This window comes from Myotis brandtii, unplaced genomic scaffold (assembly GCF_000412655.1).
Source record: "Myotis brandtii unplaced genomic scaffold, ASM41265v1 scaffold521, whole genome shotgun sequence".
NCBI classification, from domain to species: Eukaryota; Metazoa; Chordata; class Mammalia; order Chiroptera; family Vespertilionidae; genus Myotis; species Myotis brandtii.
The window spans coordinates 636,111-649,793 of NW_005369870.1; the positions used below are offsets into that span (position 1 = coordinate 636,111).

The window sequence follows — 13,683 nt, forward strand, 5'->3', positions numbered from 1 at the left end:
AAGTGTTTAAACCTAACCCCTTCTGTCTTTTCTGAAACAGAAAACATCAATATTTTTACCTCTAAATATTCTATAATTTTGTATTGATTAAATACTATACATCAGCACTTAAATTTGCCAAGCCTTTCTCTTCTAAAAAAAGGGGGGGGGGTCAAAAAGCTCCAGAAACCCCAGCTTCTCCTCCAGTCACCACCTGTCTTTTTCCTTCCACTCACAGACACTGAAAAGCTGTTTTATTATTGCCAACTGTTGTCATTTCCTCACCTCTTGCTCATTCTTTTACTTCTTCTGTTTAGTTCCTCTCTCAATATTGCCTTTTCAGTAAAGTCACTGATGGCCTCCAGGCAACTAAATGCAACAGTTCTGTCTCATGTAATTGCTCAATGGCTCTAGACACAAGACACGTAGACACAAGGCGAGTGTCTACAGCTTTTCAAAAACACTTCCATTCCCGGCCTTCTGTTATATCACATTCTTCTGCCCATTTACCTAACTTTCTGTCTGTCCCTTGTTTGTCTCCCATTCACTTTTTAAGTGAAGCAAACATTACCTTTCTTAGAAATGAGTGTCGTCATATAACCTCATAATCCTCCAGTAACTTCCTAGTGCTCTTAGGAGAAAGCCCTGGTCTCTGTAATGTGGCCTTATGTGTTCTGAGCCCCGCCTCCCTCTCCAGTTTTATCATGAGCATCTCTGTCTCTTCAGTTGTGCTTCTAGCACCCTGGCTATCTTTCTGACCCTGGAATGTGTCATGCCACCCATTCCCACCAAGCCTTTTCTCCTACTGTACTTCTGGGTGGTTCTTTTTTAAAAAATTTAAATTCTTTATTGTTTAAAGTATTACATAAGTCTCATTTTCCCCTCATTGACCTCTCCCTGGCTGCCCTCACCCTCCAGTACATACCCCCACTCCCAGCCCCATCTGTGTCCATTGGTTATGCTCATATGCGTGCATACAAGTCCTTTGTTTGATCTTTTACCCCCTTACTCCCCTGCGGGAAGGTGGGGGGTGGGGGTGGTTCTTCTTCTCTCCCATCCTTAGCTGGTTAATTTCCTAATTTTTCAAAGCCTAGGGAAGCTTCTTCGCAGTTCCTTGGGGCAAGAATGTCTCATAGTTGTCAATACTTGAGACAACTGTGAATAAACTGCAGAGGAAGGAGAAAACAACAGAACTAGTCATATGCCCTAAATTGCCAAAGCCCTGAAGAATCTCTCAGGGCAAGATTAGCATTTTGGACTCTTGTCTAATTTAGATTAATTTAATACCATTAAACAAACAAAACAACAGCAGATCTTGAAACTCCACCTTTGACTTTCATAGTTATCACATCTCTCTGGCTGCTCCTTCTCAGCAACCTTCCCAAACTCATCCGGACACACAAATCCTTACATGTGGTTCTTCATGGTTCCATCCTGGCTCTTTTGAGATTCACCCAACATTACATCCAACTTCTTTACTACCACCAATTAATTGAGGAATCCAAATTCCACATGTCCAGCACAGACCACATGCTTCAGTTCCAGACCCAGCTGTCCAACTCTCTATGTTGAAATCAGTAAAAGAGGCAATTTGAATTTGGTATGAGCAAATGGAACTTAAAATACTTGGCCTTGACTTGTCCTCCTGCTAAATTCCCCACAGAGCACAGGTTCCGAGCTCAGGGTACCTGGGTTCAAATTCATACACTATCACTTACCAGCCATGAGGCCTTGGCCATGCCTGCCACTTTACTTCTCAAAGTCTCAAGTTTTCCTGCCTAAAGTGAAGATGATTGCAGCACTAATATTATTATGATTTTTCAGTGAAATAATCTATGTAAAGCATGTAGCCAAACCCTTTAGGCCTGGTATAGATCCAATAATTACAGCCATTATTAATATTGTTGTTGACATTTTTGATAAACTTAGTCACTTAGGCCTTCAATCTAGGAGTCATCTAAGATCTCTCCCTTTCCATTATCCTCTTTCCAATCTGTCAGTATACCCTTCATTCTTTCTTGTGATTGTGTTAGAGTCCACTCTTTATTTTTTTAAAAAAATATATGTTTTTATTGATTTCAGAGAGGAATGGAGAGGGGGAGAGAGATAGAAATATCAATGATGAGAGTGAGTCATTGATCTGCTGCCTCCTGCATGCCCCACACTGGGGACTGAGCCTGCAACCCAGGCATGTGCCCTGATGGGAAATCAAACCCTGATCTCCTGGTTTATAGGTTGACACTCAACCACCAAGCCCCTCCAGCTGGGCTAGAGTCCATTCTTAACTGATTTCTGCTTTCCTAAACTTCGACCTCCTTCTCCACAAAGCCGCAGAATGATCTTCCCAAGTACAAATCGTATCATGTTACTCCCCTGTCTAAAAACAGTTCCATGGCTCCTGAAGATCTCTATGATAAAATCCAAATTCATTTCCAAGACTTACAAGGTCTTTTCCACAATCTGATTCTTGCCAGCTTCTGTTTCAGCTACCAATACTTCCCCATCTCAAAGCAGTGTCTTCTGTATAAACCATTCTCTCTAAAATGCCCTTCCTGGAAATTGTCTGCTCACCAGCTCAAACTTGCCTGAACTTTTCCCCTTTCTCATTCTTCTTCTACCTCAAATCCCTCTTCCTCAACCGCACTGTTCTGGTCCCCTCAGGACGTCTGATCACACTGTGATACCATGTAAATACTTCGATTACAGAACGAATCACTTCCTAGTGATGTTACTTGTTTTCACATTTGCTCTATCAACCTGGGCTGCTCCAGGGAGAGAGTGCATCTTACTCTCTTTATCTCCACCATCAGGCACCGGGCCCGGCACCTTGGAGGTCCTTAGTCAGTATTTAATAACAGCAGATAAATAAATGAAGGAAGTAGTACATGGGACCAGACTCAACCACGGCACAGGTGCCACACCATGAGCACCTCAGCACCATCGCCCCAAACACCTGGAGTTTTGAGTTTACCATTGTTTTCCTACAGTATTGGCACACAATCCTCATTAACTCCCAGTCCATGAGTTTCCAGGTGCTGTCAAACCAAGAGGTTCTTACAATCGGCAACAGATGCCTCCTTTCACACCGACCCATCATTAGCAAAGTGCCCTTTGATGCAGGACAGATGGGCAACACAGGCCAAAGGAGTAAGTGATTTCTGTCACCTCCCACTGATATTCCTGCCCATTTTGCAGCTTTCCCAGAACAAATGGAAAGTAGAGCCATTGCTGAGATTAAAGAGCAGGACACGCGGGACTGGCAGAGCAGGAAGCCTACTCGACTTCCACTACCAACAAACAAAAATAAAATAGAAATCAGCTTGCCTAATGGCTGGCTGATTCCGAGATTCTGCAATAGGAAATTCTTTTCTTTGGCTGATAGCCTTTTTTTTTTTCCAGTTATAGAGTAAGTAGTGTTAGAGTGTAATATAAGCCAAAAGTCAGTATGAATACATTTATATGATTTTTCCCTCAGCTAGATTCTGATAGAAGAGACAAGAAAGAAAGGTGGCAGTAAGTACCATGGAAGAGAGAAAAGGGCACACTGTGGGGTCTAGAGCCTGTTGTGTTCTTTATTAATGCCTTGCTTTTATAACCAATGTTTTCCAAAAAGTTGGGTCAATTGTGTTTATTTTAATTATATTTTACATGAATGAGGAAAACTGGCTATTTAATGGAGTTTCCTGAAAATTAAAGCAGCTCGTATTGAAAATTTTCACTTTAAGTCAATGCTTCTGACAACTATCAATAATTCAAAGAGGAATGAACTTAAAAGGAACTGGGCAGGAAGGGACACAAAACAGGATCTAACCTGTCTTTGCTAAATTCTATGCAAATCTGAACAGAGATCCCAGAATCTGCCCTCTGATCAGAGCCATGGCTCTGGGAGCAAAATCCTAGTGACTCCTCGCCTGCAAGCTTTTTGTCTGTCCCCTCTTACTCAAATCAGGTAACATTTTAAAGCTAAACCGTCTTACTAGAAACAGTTTTCATTGGAAGTGAAAATAACAGGAGACCAATGAGAGGATGAGCCCGTATCTAAGCAGAGAGAATCGGCTATCCGGGCAGATGACAAACACATCAACTTCGTAAGAGATGAAGACTAGCTTTGGGAAAATATAAAACATAGGAACCTTGTACAACCACAGAAGGGAAACAATAGATAGCAGAAGATGGCTATGGCAGCAATGAGACAACCATGTGTCTGTCGTTTTTTCAGGGAGGACGACAGGCCTCTCAGGCTAACTAGTAACGAGAGGAATGGAAAGTCTTTTCCTGTGTTATTTCCTCCACACAGTGGTCCGAGCAGGCAGGGCCGCTCCCCTCCGGCCTCCAGGAAAGGAACCATCCCAGACAAAGGAAGAGCTCAGGGTTCCAGGGGATGAGTGAGATGCCAAAGGACTCAGCCTGTCTTTGGAACACTGGCTTATTCTACCAGATGACCTGCTGGGGCTGCCATATGGCCTGCGCGTGACATTCTGTTCAGGATAATAGGGCCTGGGTCCATGCCTGGCTCTGCCCTCTGGGCAGGGATGACAGAAGTAGAGCCTGTTTGTTCTGATTCTACTGACTTGTCTGATGCCACCACTATGGAGCCACAGCTTTCGGTAGTAGCCTCCACGGTGCCTTTTCAGGCAGGTTTACAAAGAACATGACTAAATCCCAGGCTGAGGATGGGCTGCTGCGACTTATGATCCCAGAGTGGTTAAGCCAGCACAGAATCCAATGTCATGAGAGTCCAGTGATCTATCTTTATCATCACTGCCAACAACAACAGGAATTTGCTCTATACCAAGGAGCTCATGTCTTCATGGTTTATATTCAGCAAACCACCTCACCAGAGGTTCCCAGGTGATGTCATCATTTAAAACAGTGATTGAAGGGTTCACAGAAGGGGTAAGCAATTCTGAGAAAGAAAAATGGTCTTTGAACAGTTTTTTAAAGCCCAGAATTCCTGGTCCAAGTCCTGTGGTTTTCGGTTGCCAAAAAATATGGCCTTTGTATTTGCCCCCTGCATTTGAAAACATGGTAGCAGTTGTTTGTCTATGGAAATGTGCAGAATGATCACTGATTGTTGTGAAGGATCTAGAGCACTACCACGATCCATGTTCCCGTAGACAATTCAATTGACTTGTTTTTAAAAATGTACTTCCTAGGTAAAAAGGACATGGGACTCTTCTATTGTTACATATGAGTTTATATATGTATATGTATACACACACACACACACACACACACACACTTTTTTTTTTAAGGTGTTTTGCCCTACTGATGGAAATGAGGTCCCAGGGAGTTAGGTTCAGTCCACAGCCCTGGACTGAACACGAAGCTGTAACCATGCGTAAGAACAATAAGTGACCCAAGTGAATTGTGAATTTTACGAACAATAAAAGCTCTCAGAGGGCCCAGAGTGGGCCTATGTCAGTTCACGGTGATTCACCTGTAGATCTTTGTATAGACTCCATATCTGATATCTACAGCACCAAACCTCTGGGTCCACAGAGGCAAAATGGGAGTTTAGGTACATTGGAGTCAATTGCTGATTTTTCTAAATTGGCTAAACACTAGAGGGTATGAGAAACACTGGGCCCTTCCTCCCAGGAGGGGTGGAGTCTGCCTGAAGGCCAAGCAGTGGAGTGCCTACGTGGTCACAAACACGAACTCTGGAGCCTGCGTGCCTAGGTAGGAGTAGTTCCGGCTTTTCCACTTAACTAGCTGTGATCCTATCTCTGGATCTGTAACCACTAGATGGATTTGTGTAGATAAAAATAAAGACTAGGCTCCACAGTGACATTCAGAAGCGATCTTACACATCTGAGCCTTGGCAGGACCAGAGGACAGCATTCGGGTGACGCTTCCCTTAGCGCCCATGTTCTGGGTGTATGGACTCGCCTAATTCCCCAACAGATCAACTTCTCCCGCCTCTCTGCCCTTGCATGTGCTGTGCCCACCACCTGGAAAGCCCTTCTGGTCCTTTCCCTTCTTTACCTGCCCCTGAGCAAGCGTTTAACTGCTCCGTACCTCAGTTACCTGCAAATTGGGGATAATACAAGCGGCTCTCTCACAGAGCTGCTGTGAAGATTAGGTGAGTTATCTCAGGAGGGTACCAGGGTTCCCAGCACCTGTTCTGTGATCAGGTGAGTGCCAGGAAGCCTGTTCAAGGCTAAAGGCATTGAGGAAGGATTGTGTGGTTCCAATGTTATTGTTGGAGATAATTATGCTTCAAACGTCCTGTTGCCCTTATCTGCATTTATTCTTACCTCCCTTTTATGAACCACCACAGGGGGTGTTAATCTTTCCTCAGACTAGCAAACACACCTGGAGATAATAGAGAGTTAAGAAATCTGGATTCTATTATTGACTTGGCTTCTGAGAAGCCCAGAGGCCCTGAGAAGGATGAGCCACCGCCTCTGACTCCAGTTTCCTCATCTACGCAACCAAGAGAGGTTGGGCGAGAATCTCAATCGCCAAGGCCCCCTCCAAGTCAGGAGATTCTATGATTCTGAGTTTGATGTCTGGGCCGCAAAAGTTCTTTACCAAGAGTAAAATGATTCCCATTTCACACTTTTAAATTTTTCCTATAGCATTGGTGTTGCAGAGGATACGGAGCGGGTGCTCCCTCTAAACCCCAAGACAGGAGACGGGACAGTGCTAGGATCCTGCCTCCGATCTGTACCCACTAGTGGGCTTTGTAGTACAAACTGGCTGATGCGCTCAACGCTGAATGCGTCTCTGCTGGCACCTATGAATGTGGATTTGGCATTCTCATGGGGTCGCAGATGGGGTGAGAGAGGATGCATTTTCCCCCTCACAATCATGTGGCCTTGAGAAATACTGCCTCTGTGTGCCACCTCTAGCTTCCCGGGACCTGGGGTTAAGTGGTGCAGGCCCTCCCACAGGTCAATAGATCACTTCCGATTTCTTCTTTAAATTTGTGCATCAATATGCTTCTGGGAAGCTCTGGTCAGACAGACCCAAGGACCTCTAGGGTTCATGGCCTCCCCAAATGTACTTTGTAGCTGATGGAGGCATTTCATTAGCTTCTGTGTGTGAGGGTGGCGGCCAGGGATGCCCAGGTCTCAGTGATATCCATCGTAGACCAGGGATTGGGCAATGGGCTTTCACTTTTACAGCATCTTATGCTTTCCAAAGCACATATGCCTTATCTATTTTGGTCCTTAAAGGTTTAGGGCAGAAATTATTATCTATACTGACCTTCATGTTAGCTTCACGAGACGTCTGCTCTATTCTCTATTCTCTTCTTTATCTTTATCACCCACCATGGTGCCAGGTAGCTGGCATCTACTTGGAGAATGTCTGCTGAGTTGGTCAATGAATCTCCATCGTACAAAAGAATTAAAGAACTGGTGGAGGTTAGGCTATTGATAAGAGGCTTCTGGAACATCTGTCTCCAGGTCCACTGCTCTATCACCTCGGTGGCTAATCTCAGAGAGGCTCAGAGTGGATTTGGGTAGATAAAAATAAAAACGGTTCCACAGTGACATTCAGAAGCTATCTTACAAACCTGAGGCCCAAGCAGAAGCAGAGGACGGCACTCAGATGATGCTTCTCTTAGCACCCGTGTTCTGGGTGCATGGATTCACCTCATTCCCCAACAACCAGCTTCTGCCTCTGCCTTTGCATGTGCTGTGCCCACCACCTGGAATGCCCTTCTGGTCCTTTCCATGGCCAATTCCTAATCAGAAACCACTTCCCACCAGGCCTTTCCCTTTTTCCTCCTTCTGCCACCAAAATCTAGGCTCATTTTCTTTTTTTTTAAAATCAGAGCACATACCAAACAATATTACATTTCCTTACTTGGTCAGTTTCCTCTCCCTCCTCCAACCCCACACTGTGAGTTCCCTGAGGGTGGAGACTGTGTCATTTATAGTCATAAACTCCTTTACAAGTGGTTGGCACACAGGTTTTTAATCATTGTTTGTTGAATGAATTGTTACATGCAACCCTGTACCTTATCAAGAAAAAAAAATGAAAAATCTCCAAAGAGCACTTTTCCCATTAATGGTGACTGGTGACTCATGTTCTGCAGTAGTGATCACAGACACACACACCAACATGAAATTATGCTACAGGGCGAATAGAAGGCATCCCCTCTTACAGCGGCTGCTCTGACCACAGTCACTGATTTTGCAATTGCTCGATGGACATATAGGACTGACAACGCCCCATTGTTTTTCTCTGGCCCATTCCCTATAATGACCAATGCCTTGGACCTGGGGGTCACAAATTCTATCCCAGTCCTCGCAAGCGTCCTGGGGAGGAATAGAAAAGAGTATTGCTTTGGGCATACAAACAGGCTGAACAGGAAGGAAAAGACTGAGCAAAATTAGCTTAATGACCTTTGGAGAAAAAAGTGTGGCTGACTTTCCTTTCACTGCCTACTCTCTTTACAGACTTGTGGCTCCTTGGTAAAAAAAAGAAAGGATCATAAACCCAGGAAGGCGGAGTGTTTGGGAGTTTTTGTATAAAGGATACGACAAGAGTAAGCAAAGCCTTTTATAAGGATATGGAGAGAAAACACAGAGGCACCTCTGGATTTCCTACTAAGTGGTTGTGTCTATGCCAAGCTGGGGAGAGAGGGGAGCTGCTTCTTTCGAGTTGTACATGCTGAAGATTCCAGAGTGCCTTCAAGGGCCCAGGAACTGAAGGGGAGGCGCTACCCACCTTGGTAAACCTAGAGTCCAAATGGATGGAGTTTTGCTAAGAGACCAGAGAGAGAGATAGAAAGGGGCTCAAATCAGTGAGGGGTCCTAAGGGACAATTAGGAACTTGCCAGTCAGAGAAGCCTCAGAAAGCAGGAGCCAGGGCAGGAGGCGCAGTGGGGCAGAGAGGCGGGGGAAGCTGGTTGTTGGGGAATGAGGTGAATCCGTGCACCCAGAACATGGGCGCTAACAGAAGCACCACCCGAATGCTGTCCTCTGCTCCCGCTTAGGCCTCAGGTTTGTAAGATCTCCTCTGAATGTCACTGTGGAGCCTAGTTGTTGTTTTTTAAAATCTACTCAAATCCACTCTGAGCCTCTCTGAGATTAGCCACCGAGGTGATAGAGCAGTGGACCTGGAGACAGATGTTCCAGAAGCCTCTTATCACTAGCCTAACCTTGACCAGTTTCTTAATTTTTATTGATTTCAGAGAGGAAGAGAGAGAGAAAGAGAGAGAGAGAGAGAGAGAGAGAGAGAAACATCAATGATGAGAGTGAGAGAGTCATTGATCAGCTGCCTCCTGCACACTTCCCTCTGAGGACTGAGCCCAAAACCCGGGCATGTGCTCCTGACCGGAACTGAACCTAGGACCCTTCAGTCCACGGGCCAATGCTCTACCCACTGAGCCAAATCGGCTAGGACCCTCGATCAGTTCTTTGATTCTTCTTTGGTACAATGGAGATTCATTGACCAACTCAGCAGACATTCTCCAAGCAGATGCCAGCTACCCGGCAGCTGTTTTATCACAGGAACCATCCTCAACCCGATGAGCGGGGGAGGCACTGCTTCCAGGGGGACGCTAATCAGAGGTTCCCAGGCCCTGAGCTCTCTCCCAGGCCAGCCAGTGACACGGTCTCTGCTCACTGTGTCTTTCTGCAACGTCCCACCTGCCCGAGGGAGAGGGAGAAGCAGAGGCCGCTGACAAGCACGGAAGGGATCCCTCTGCAAGGGCTGGCTTCTGTGGCCTCCCACACACTGCCCCCTCTTTCCAGGTGAGATAAGAGAGCATCGCTGCTGACTACCTCAACATGGCTTTTTAAAGGGACAAGTGAGAAAATGAGAATAAAAATACTTTGTAAACTGTAAAGGTGCTATGCAAGTGTGAAGAAGTAGTATTATTATCACTGCTTTGGTTAGTCGCAGTTTGCATCAGCACGGATACTGGTATCACTTATGCTTTGGCCCAGATAAATAGTGACATTCCTATTTCCATGGAAGCAGCTACTCTGCAAGTCTCTGGCCCCACCGAGCCGCTCACCCTGCTGTTCTCTGGACCTGAACTGCCCTCTGAGGCTTCTCTGACTGGCAAGATCCTAACCGTCCCTTAGGGCCCATCACCAATTTGAGCCCCTGTCCATCTCTCTCTCTGGTCTCTTTTAGCAAAACTCCACCCATTTGGACTCCAGGTTAACCATGGTGGGTAGCACCGGCCATCTACTTGCTTATCTTTCTGATTAGAATGTGAGTTCCTGGAAGGCAGGACCTATGACATATTCATGGATATAGGTTCATGCACCGATACACAGAATATTCCCTGGGCTGGCTCCACTAAGAGAGCAGTTTGCCTAACAACATGCTCATTTTTGTTTTCGCGTGACACACCTGGAGCTCCGTGTAATATGCACAGGCTGGAGACGGGAAAGAAGAGACAATAATGATCGTAACAAGCCACGGCTGACTGCTAAGCAAGCACTAGGCATTGCGATAAGCACCCCTAGGAGGTTGGTGCTATCTTTCCAAATCTGCAGATGAGGAAATAAAGAGGTAAACTGCCTTCAGTCACAAAACAGGATCTCGGCTCCAGTGTCTGGGGTCTTAATCTCTGCATCAGAAAAGGTAATGCAGAAGAAACGGTGAAGAGGAGTCTGTAGTTTATTAAGGTAGGAATACTGTCATATTTATAGCTTCATTTTCTTAGCGCTTATTTTTTGTTAATCCTCACCCAAGGATACATTTTCCATTGCATTTTTTTTTTTTTTGAGATAGTAGAAGGGACGAAGGGAAGGAGGCAGAGAGGGAGAGAAAGAGAGAGACCAGGGCGGGAATCAAACTTGCAAGCCAGGTACGTGCCCAGGGATTGAACCTGCAACAGAAGTACATGCCCTTGACCGGGAATCGACCCTTTGGTGGGCTGGCCAATGCTCTAACCACTTAGCAACACCAGCCAGGACTTCTTAGTGTTATTTTAAGATGCAGACAGCACTATTTCCCCCACATCCCTTCTTCTAATCTAATTGTATCAGACAAATAAATAACGTTTCTATGAAACAATAAAATAAATGAGAGGAGTTTCATGTTGGAAATGAGCTAAGATCCTGCCTCCCTAGATCTTGAGAGTTGGTTTCCACCTCTTGCTCCTACTTCACCTTTGAAGTGGTTAGAGGCCTCTTTCCTACCATCTTTGACCCAACATCAAAACCTTTAACTTAGAGGTAGAGAACCTTTTTTCTGCCAAGTGCCAATTGGATGTTTATAACATCATTCCTGGGCCATACACGATTATCAACTTAAAAGTTAACCTGCTATATTTGATCAAACATTTAATTAACTCACCCCTAATGCCTTGGCAGGGCCAGACCAAATGATTTCTTTGGCCTTATGCAGTTCATGGACCGGACGTTCCCTGCCCCTGAACTTGTTCCCAAAAATGACAGGACAGGGTGCAGCAGCAACCTCCCCTAAGATTAGGGAACCTCCTTGATCAAATTGAGGGTGGAAGGACAGGCTTCCCTGGCTCCTGGGTACTTCCCAGTTAAAGGGAGGCCCCTCCCAAACCCTTTAGAGTGGGCGTGAGGGGGATGCATGTGAAGAGTAAGTCTCCTCCTCTGGAGGCTTGTCTGCTTTCCTTACCTTCTATCTTCAGTGACCAAAAAGAGAACAGTGAAGGGTGAGAGAGGTTCTGAAAAAGGGGTGTCAATGTGTGAAACCCATGGATAGATCCGTAGGAGGATGGGTCATCTTCTCACCACGCCTCATACAATCCAATGAGGAAACACGGTTTAGGAATATTATGGCCCCACCTTCTTTTTTTAAAAAATATATATTTTATTGATTTTTCACAGAGAGGATGGGAGAGGGACAGAGAGTTAGAAACATCGATGAGAGAGAAACATCGATCAGCCGCCTCCTGCACACCTCCTACTGGGGATGTGCCCGCAACCAAGGTACATGCCCCTAGCCAGAATCGAACCTGGGACCCTTCAGTCTGCAAGCCGATGCTCTATCCACTGAGCCAAACCAGTTAGGGCTGGCCCCACCTTCTATTAGCTATGTGACCTGGGGAAAACTACTTCACCTTGCATCTGTAAAAAATAAAAAATAACTGGACTTATTTAAATAGAAAATAATTGAACTTATTTTAAAGGGTTGTTTTGGGGGTTAGAGATTTACTGCACAGAAACCCTTTGAAACTGCCTGGCAAATAAGTGCAAAAAGTATTATTATAGTCACTGCTGTTAGTACTACGGTTAGCATCACTGGCTTTCTCTGGCACGTCCCTTCCCTCCCCGTGATAATCGAATCGTTCCTGTGGACCACCTCTGGCGATTTCAGTGTCCTCTTCTATGTCCCAATTCTTTCTTGGAATATTCTTTGAAAGGCTGGACAAAAAAAACTGCCTTCAAATAATTCCCTTTTCCTGCCACTAGTAATAGGAATGCCTGAATCAACCACTTAGCAATCAGGTGAGATTCTCAAAAGTATGACTGTCGGCAAATGAGAAGCTAAGCATTTTGCTCGTAAGAAAATACCAAATACTTTAACGTCATTCTTCTTGAGCTGCATCACCCACAGGCCCCCTCTGATATTGTCTCCCTAGAAAAGAGCCCTGACAAGGATGGTTGAAAGCACCGAGCCCTGGCTTCCTGGGGAAGGCCGGGGGTGCAAGGAGCACTGCTAGATTCCCAGTGGTGCTCCAGGCTGAATTCCTGTGGGAAAGGTGAGTTAGATCCATGGAGAACTCTCTGCTGGAGTATTCTGGAAAGCAGGGTGAAGGTCAGTGCTACAATACCCTCCCCCCCCGCACCCCCCAGGCACTGTGTTCTAGATACCTAGACTTTCTGTCTCTCAATGGGCTAAATATACTCCATGGCAGTTTAAAAACATCACCCCCAAATATTTTTATCTTGTTCCTATTAAGAAGTGGATAGATATATCCTCCCCTTCAATCTGAACTTAATAAATGAGCAACTTTCAGAATGCAGCCGCCATCGCACCGCCCCCCACCCCCCAGGCACTGTGTTCTAGATACCTAGACTTTCTGTCTCTCAATGGGCTAAATATACTCCATGGCAGTTTAAAAACATCACCCCCAAATATTTTTATCTTGTTCCTATTAAGAAGTGGATAGATATATCCTCCCCTTCAATCTGAACTTAATAAATGAGCAACTTTCAGAATGCAGCCGCCATCGCACGAGGAAGCCTGCGCTGTCTGTGGAGACGCCTTCACGCAAAGCCCATGTGGGAAGGAGCTGTGGCTCTGAGCCCTGGCTGAGCCCCAGGGGACAGGCAACCCCCACTGGCCCCCCACGCGAGTGGGCCTTCTGAGAAGTAGGTCCTCCAGCCCCATCTGAGCCACCCCAGTTGACAGGATGTGGAGCAGAGATGAGTCTCTCTGCCCAAGGTGTAGACTCATTTCATGAGTGGAATAAATGATTGTTTTTTGTTGTTGTTTTTACACACTTCATTTTGTAATGGTTTCTAATGCAACTAGATAATTGATATATCCCATGCGTTGGGAAGAATCCTTTCCTGGGTTCTTTCAGGCATTCTCTCTTTCCTGAAATACTGCTTTCTTTGCTCTCTCCTCCTAGACCAGCTGAGGGCTGAAATTAGCTGTCAAAGCTGGATATACTGCAGAAACATGGGGAGTCTTTGGTCAGAATGCAGATGCTATGACAATTCCACAGTGATAATCTTCAGATGGACTTTCTATGTGTCAAGTGGTACAAAAGTTGTCCCTAAAAGGACTTATCCCAGTCTC

General features: G+C 45.5%; 1 protein-coding gene across 14 annotated transcripts in view; it reads right to left on the reverse strand.

Annotated features, from left to right (window-relative positions):
• SEMA6D (sema domain, transmembrane domain (TM), and cytoplasmic domain, (semaphorin) 6D) overlaps window positions 1-13,683 on the reverse strand; it is a 365,068-nt gene that overhangs the window by 21,317 nt on the left and 330,068 nt on the right. The window contains exon 1 of one of the 14 annotated variants that reach the window (XM_014548793.1): window positions 265-311. The exons of the other annotated variants lie outside the window; for them this stretch is intronic. The gene's annotated coding sequence lies outside the window, so the exon portion shown is untranslated. Of the gene's footprint in view, window positions 1-264; window positions 312-13,683 lie in introns of those variants that run through there. 14 annotated transcript variants of the gene reach the window in all.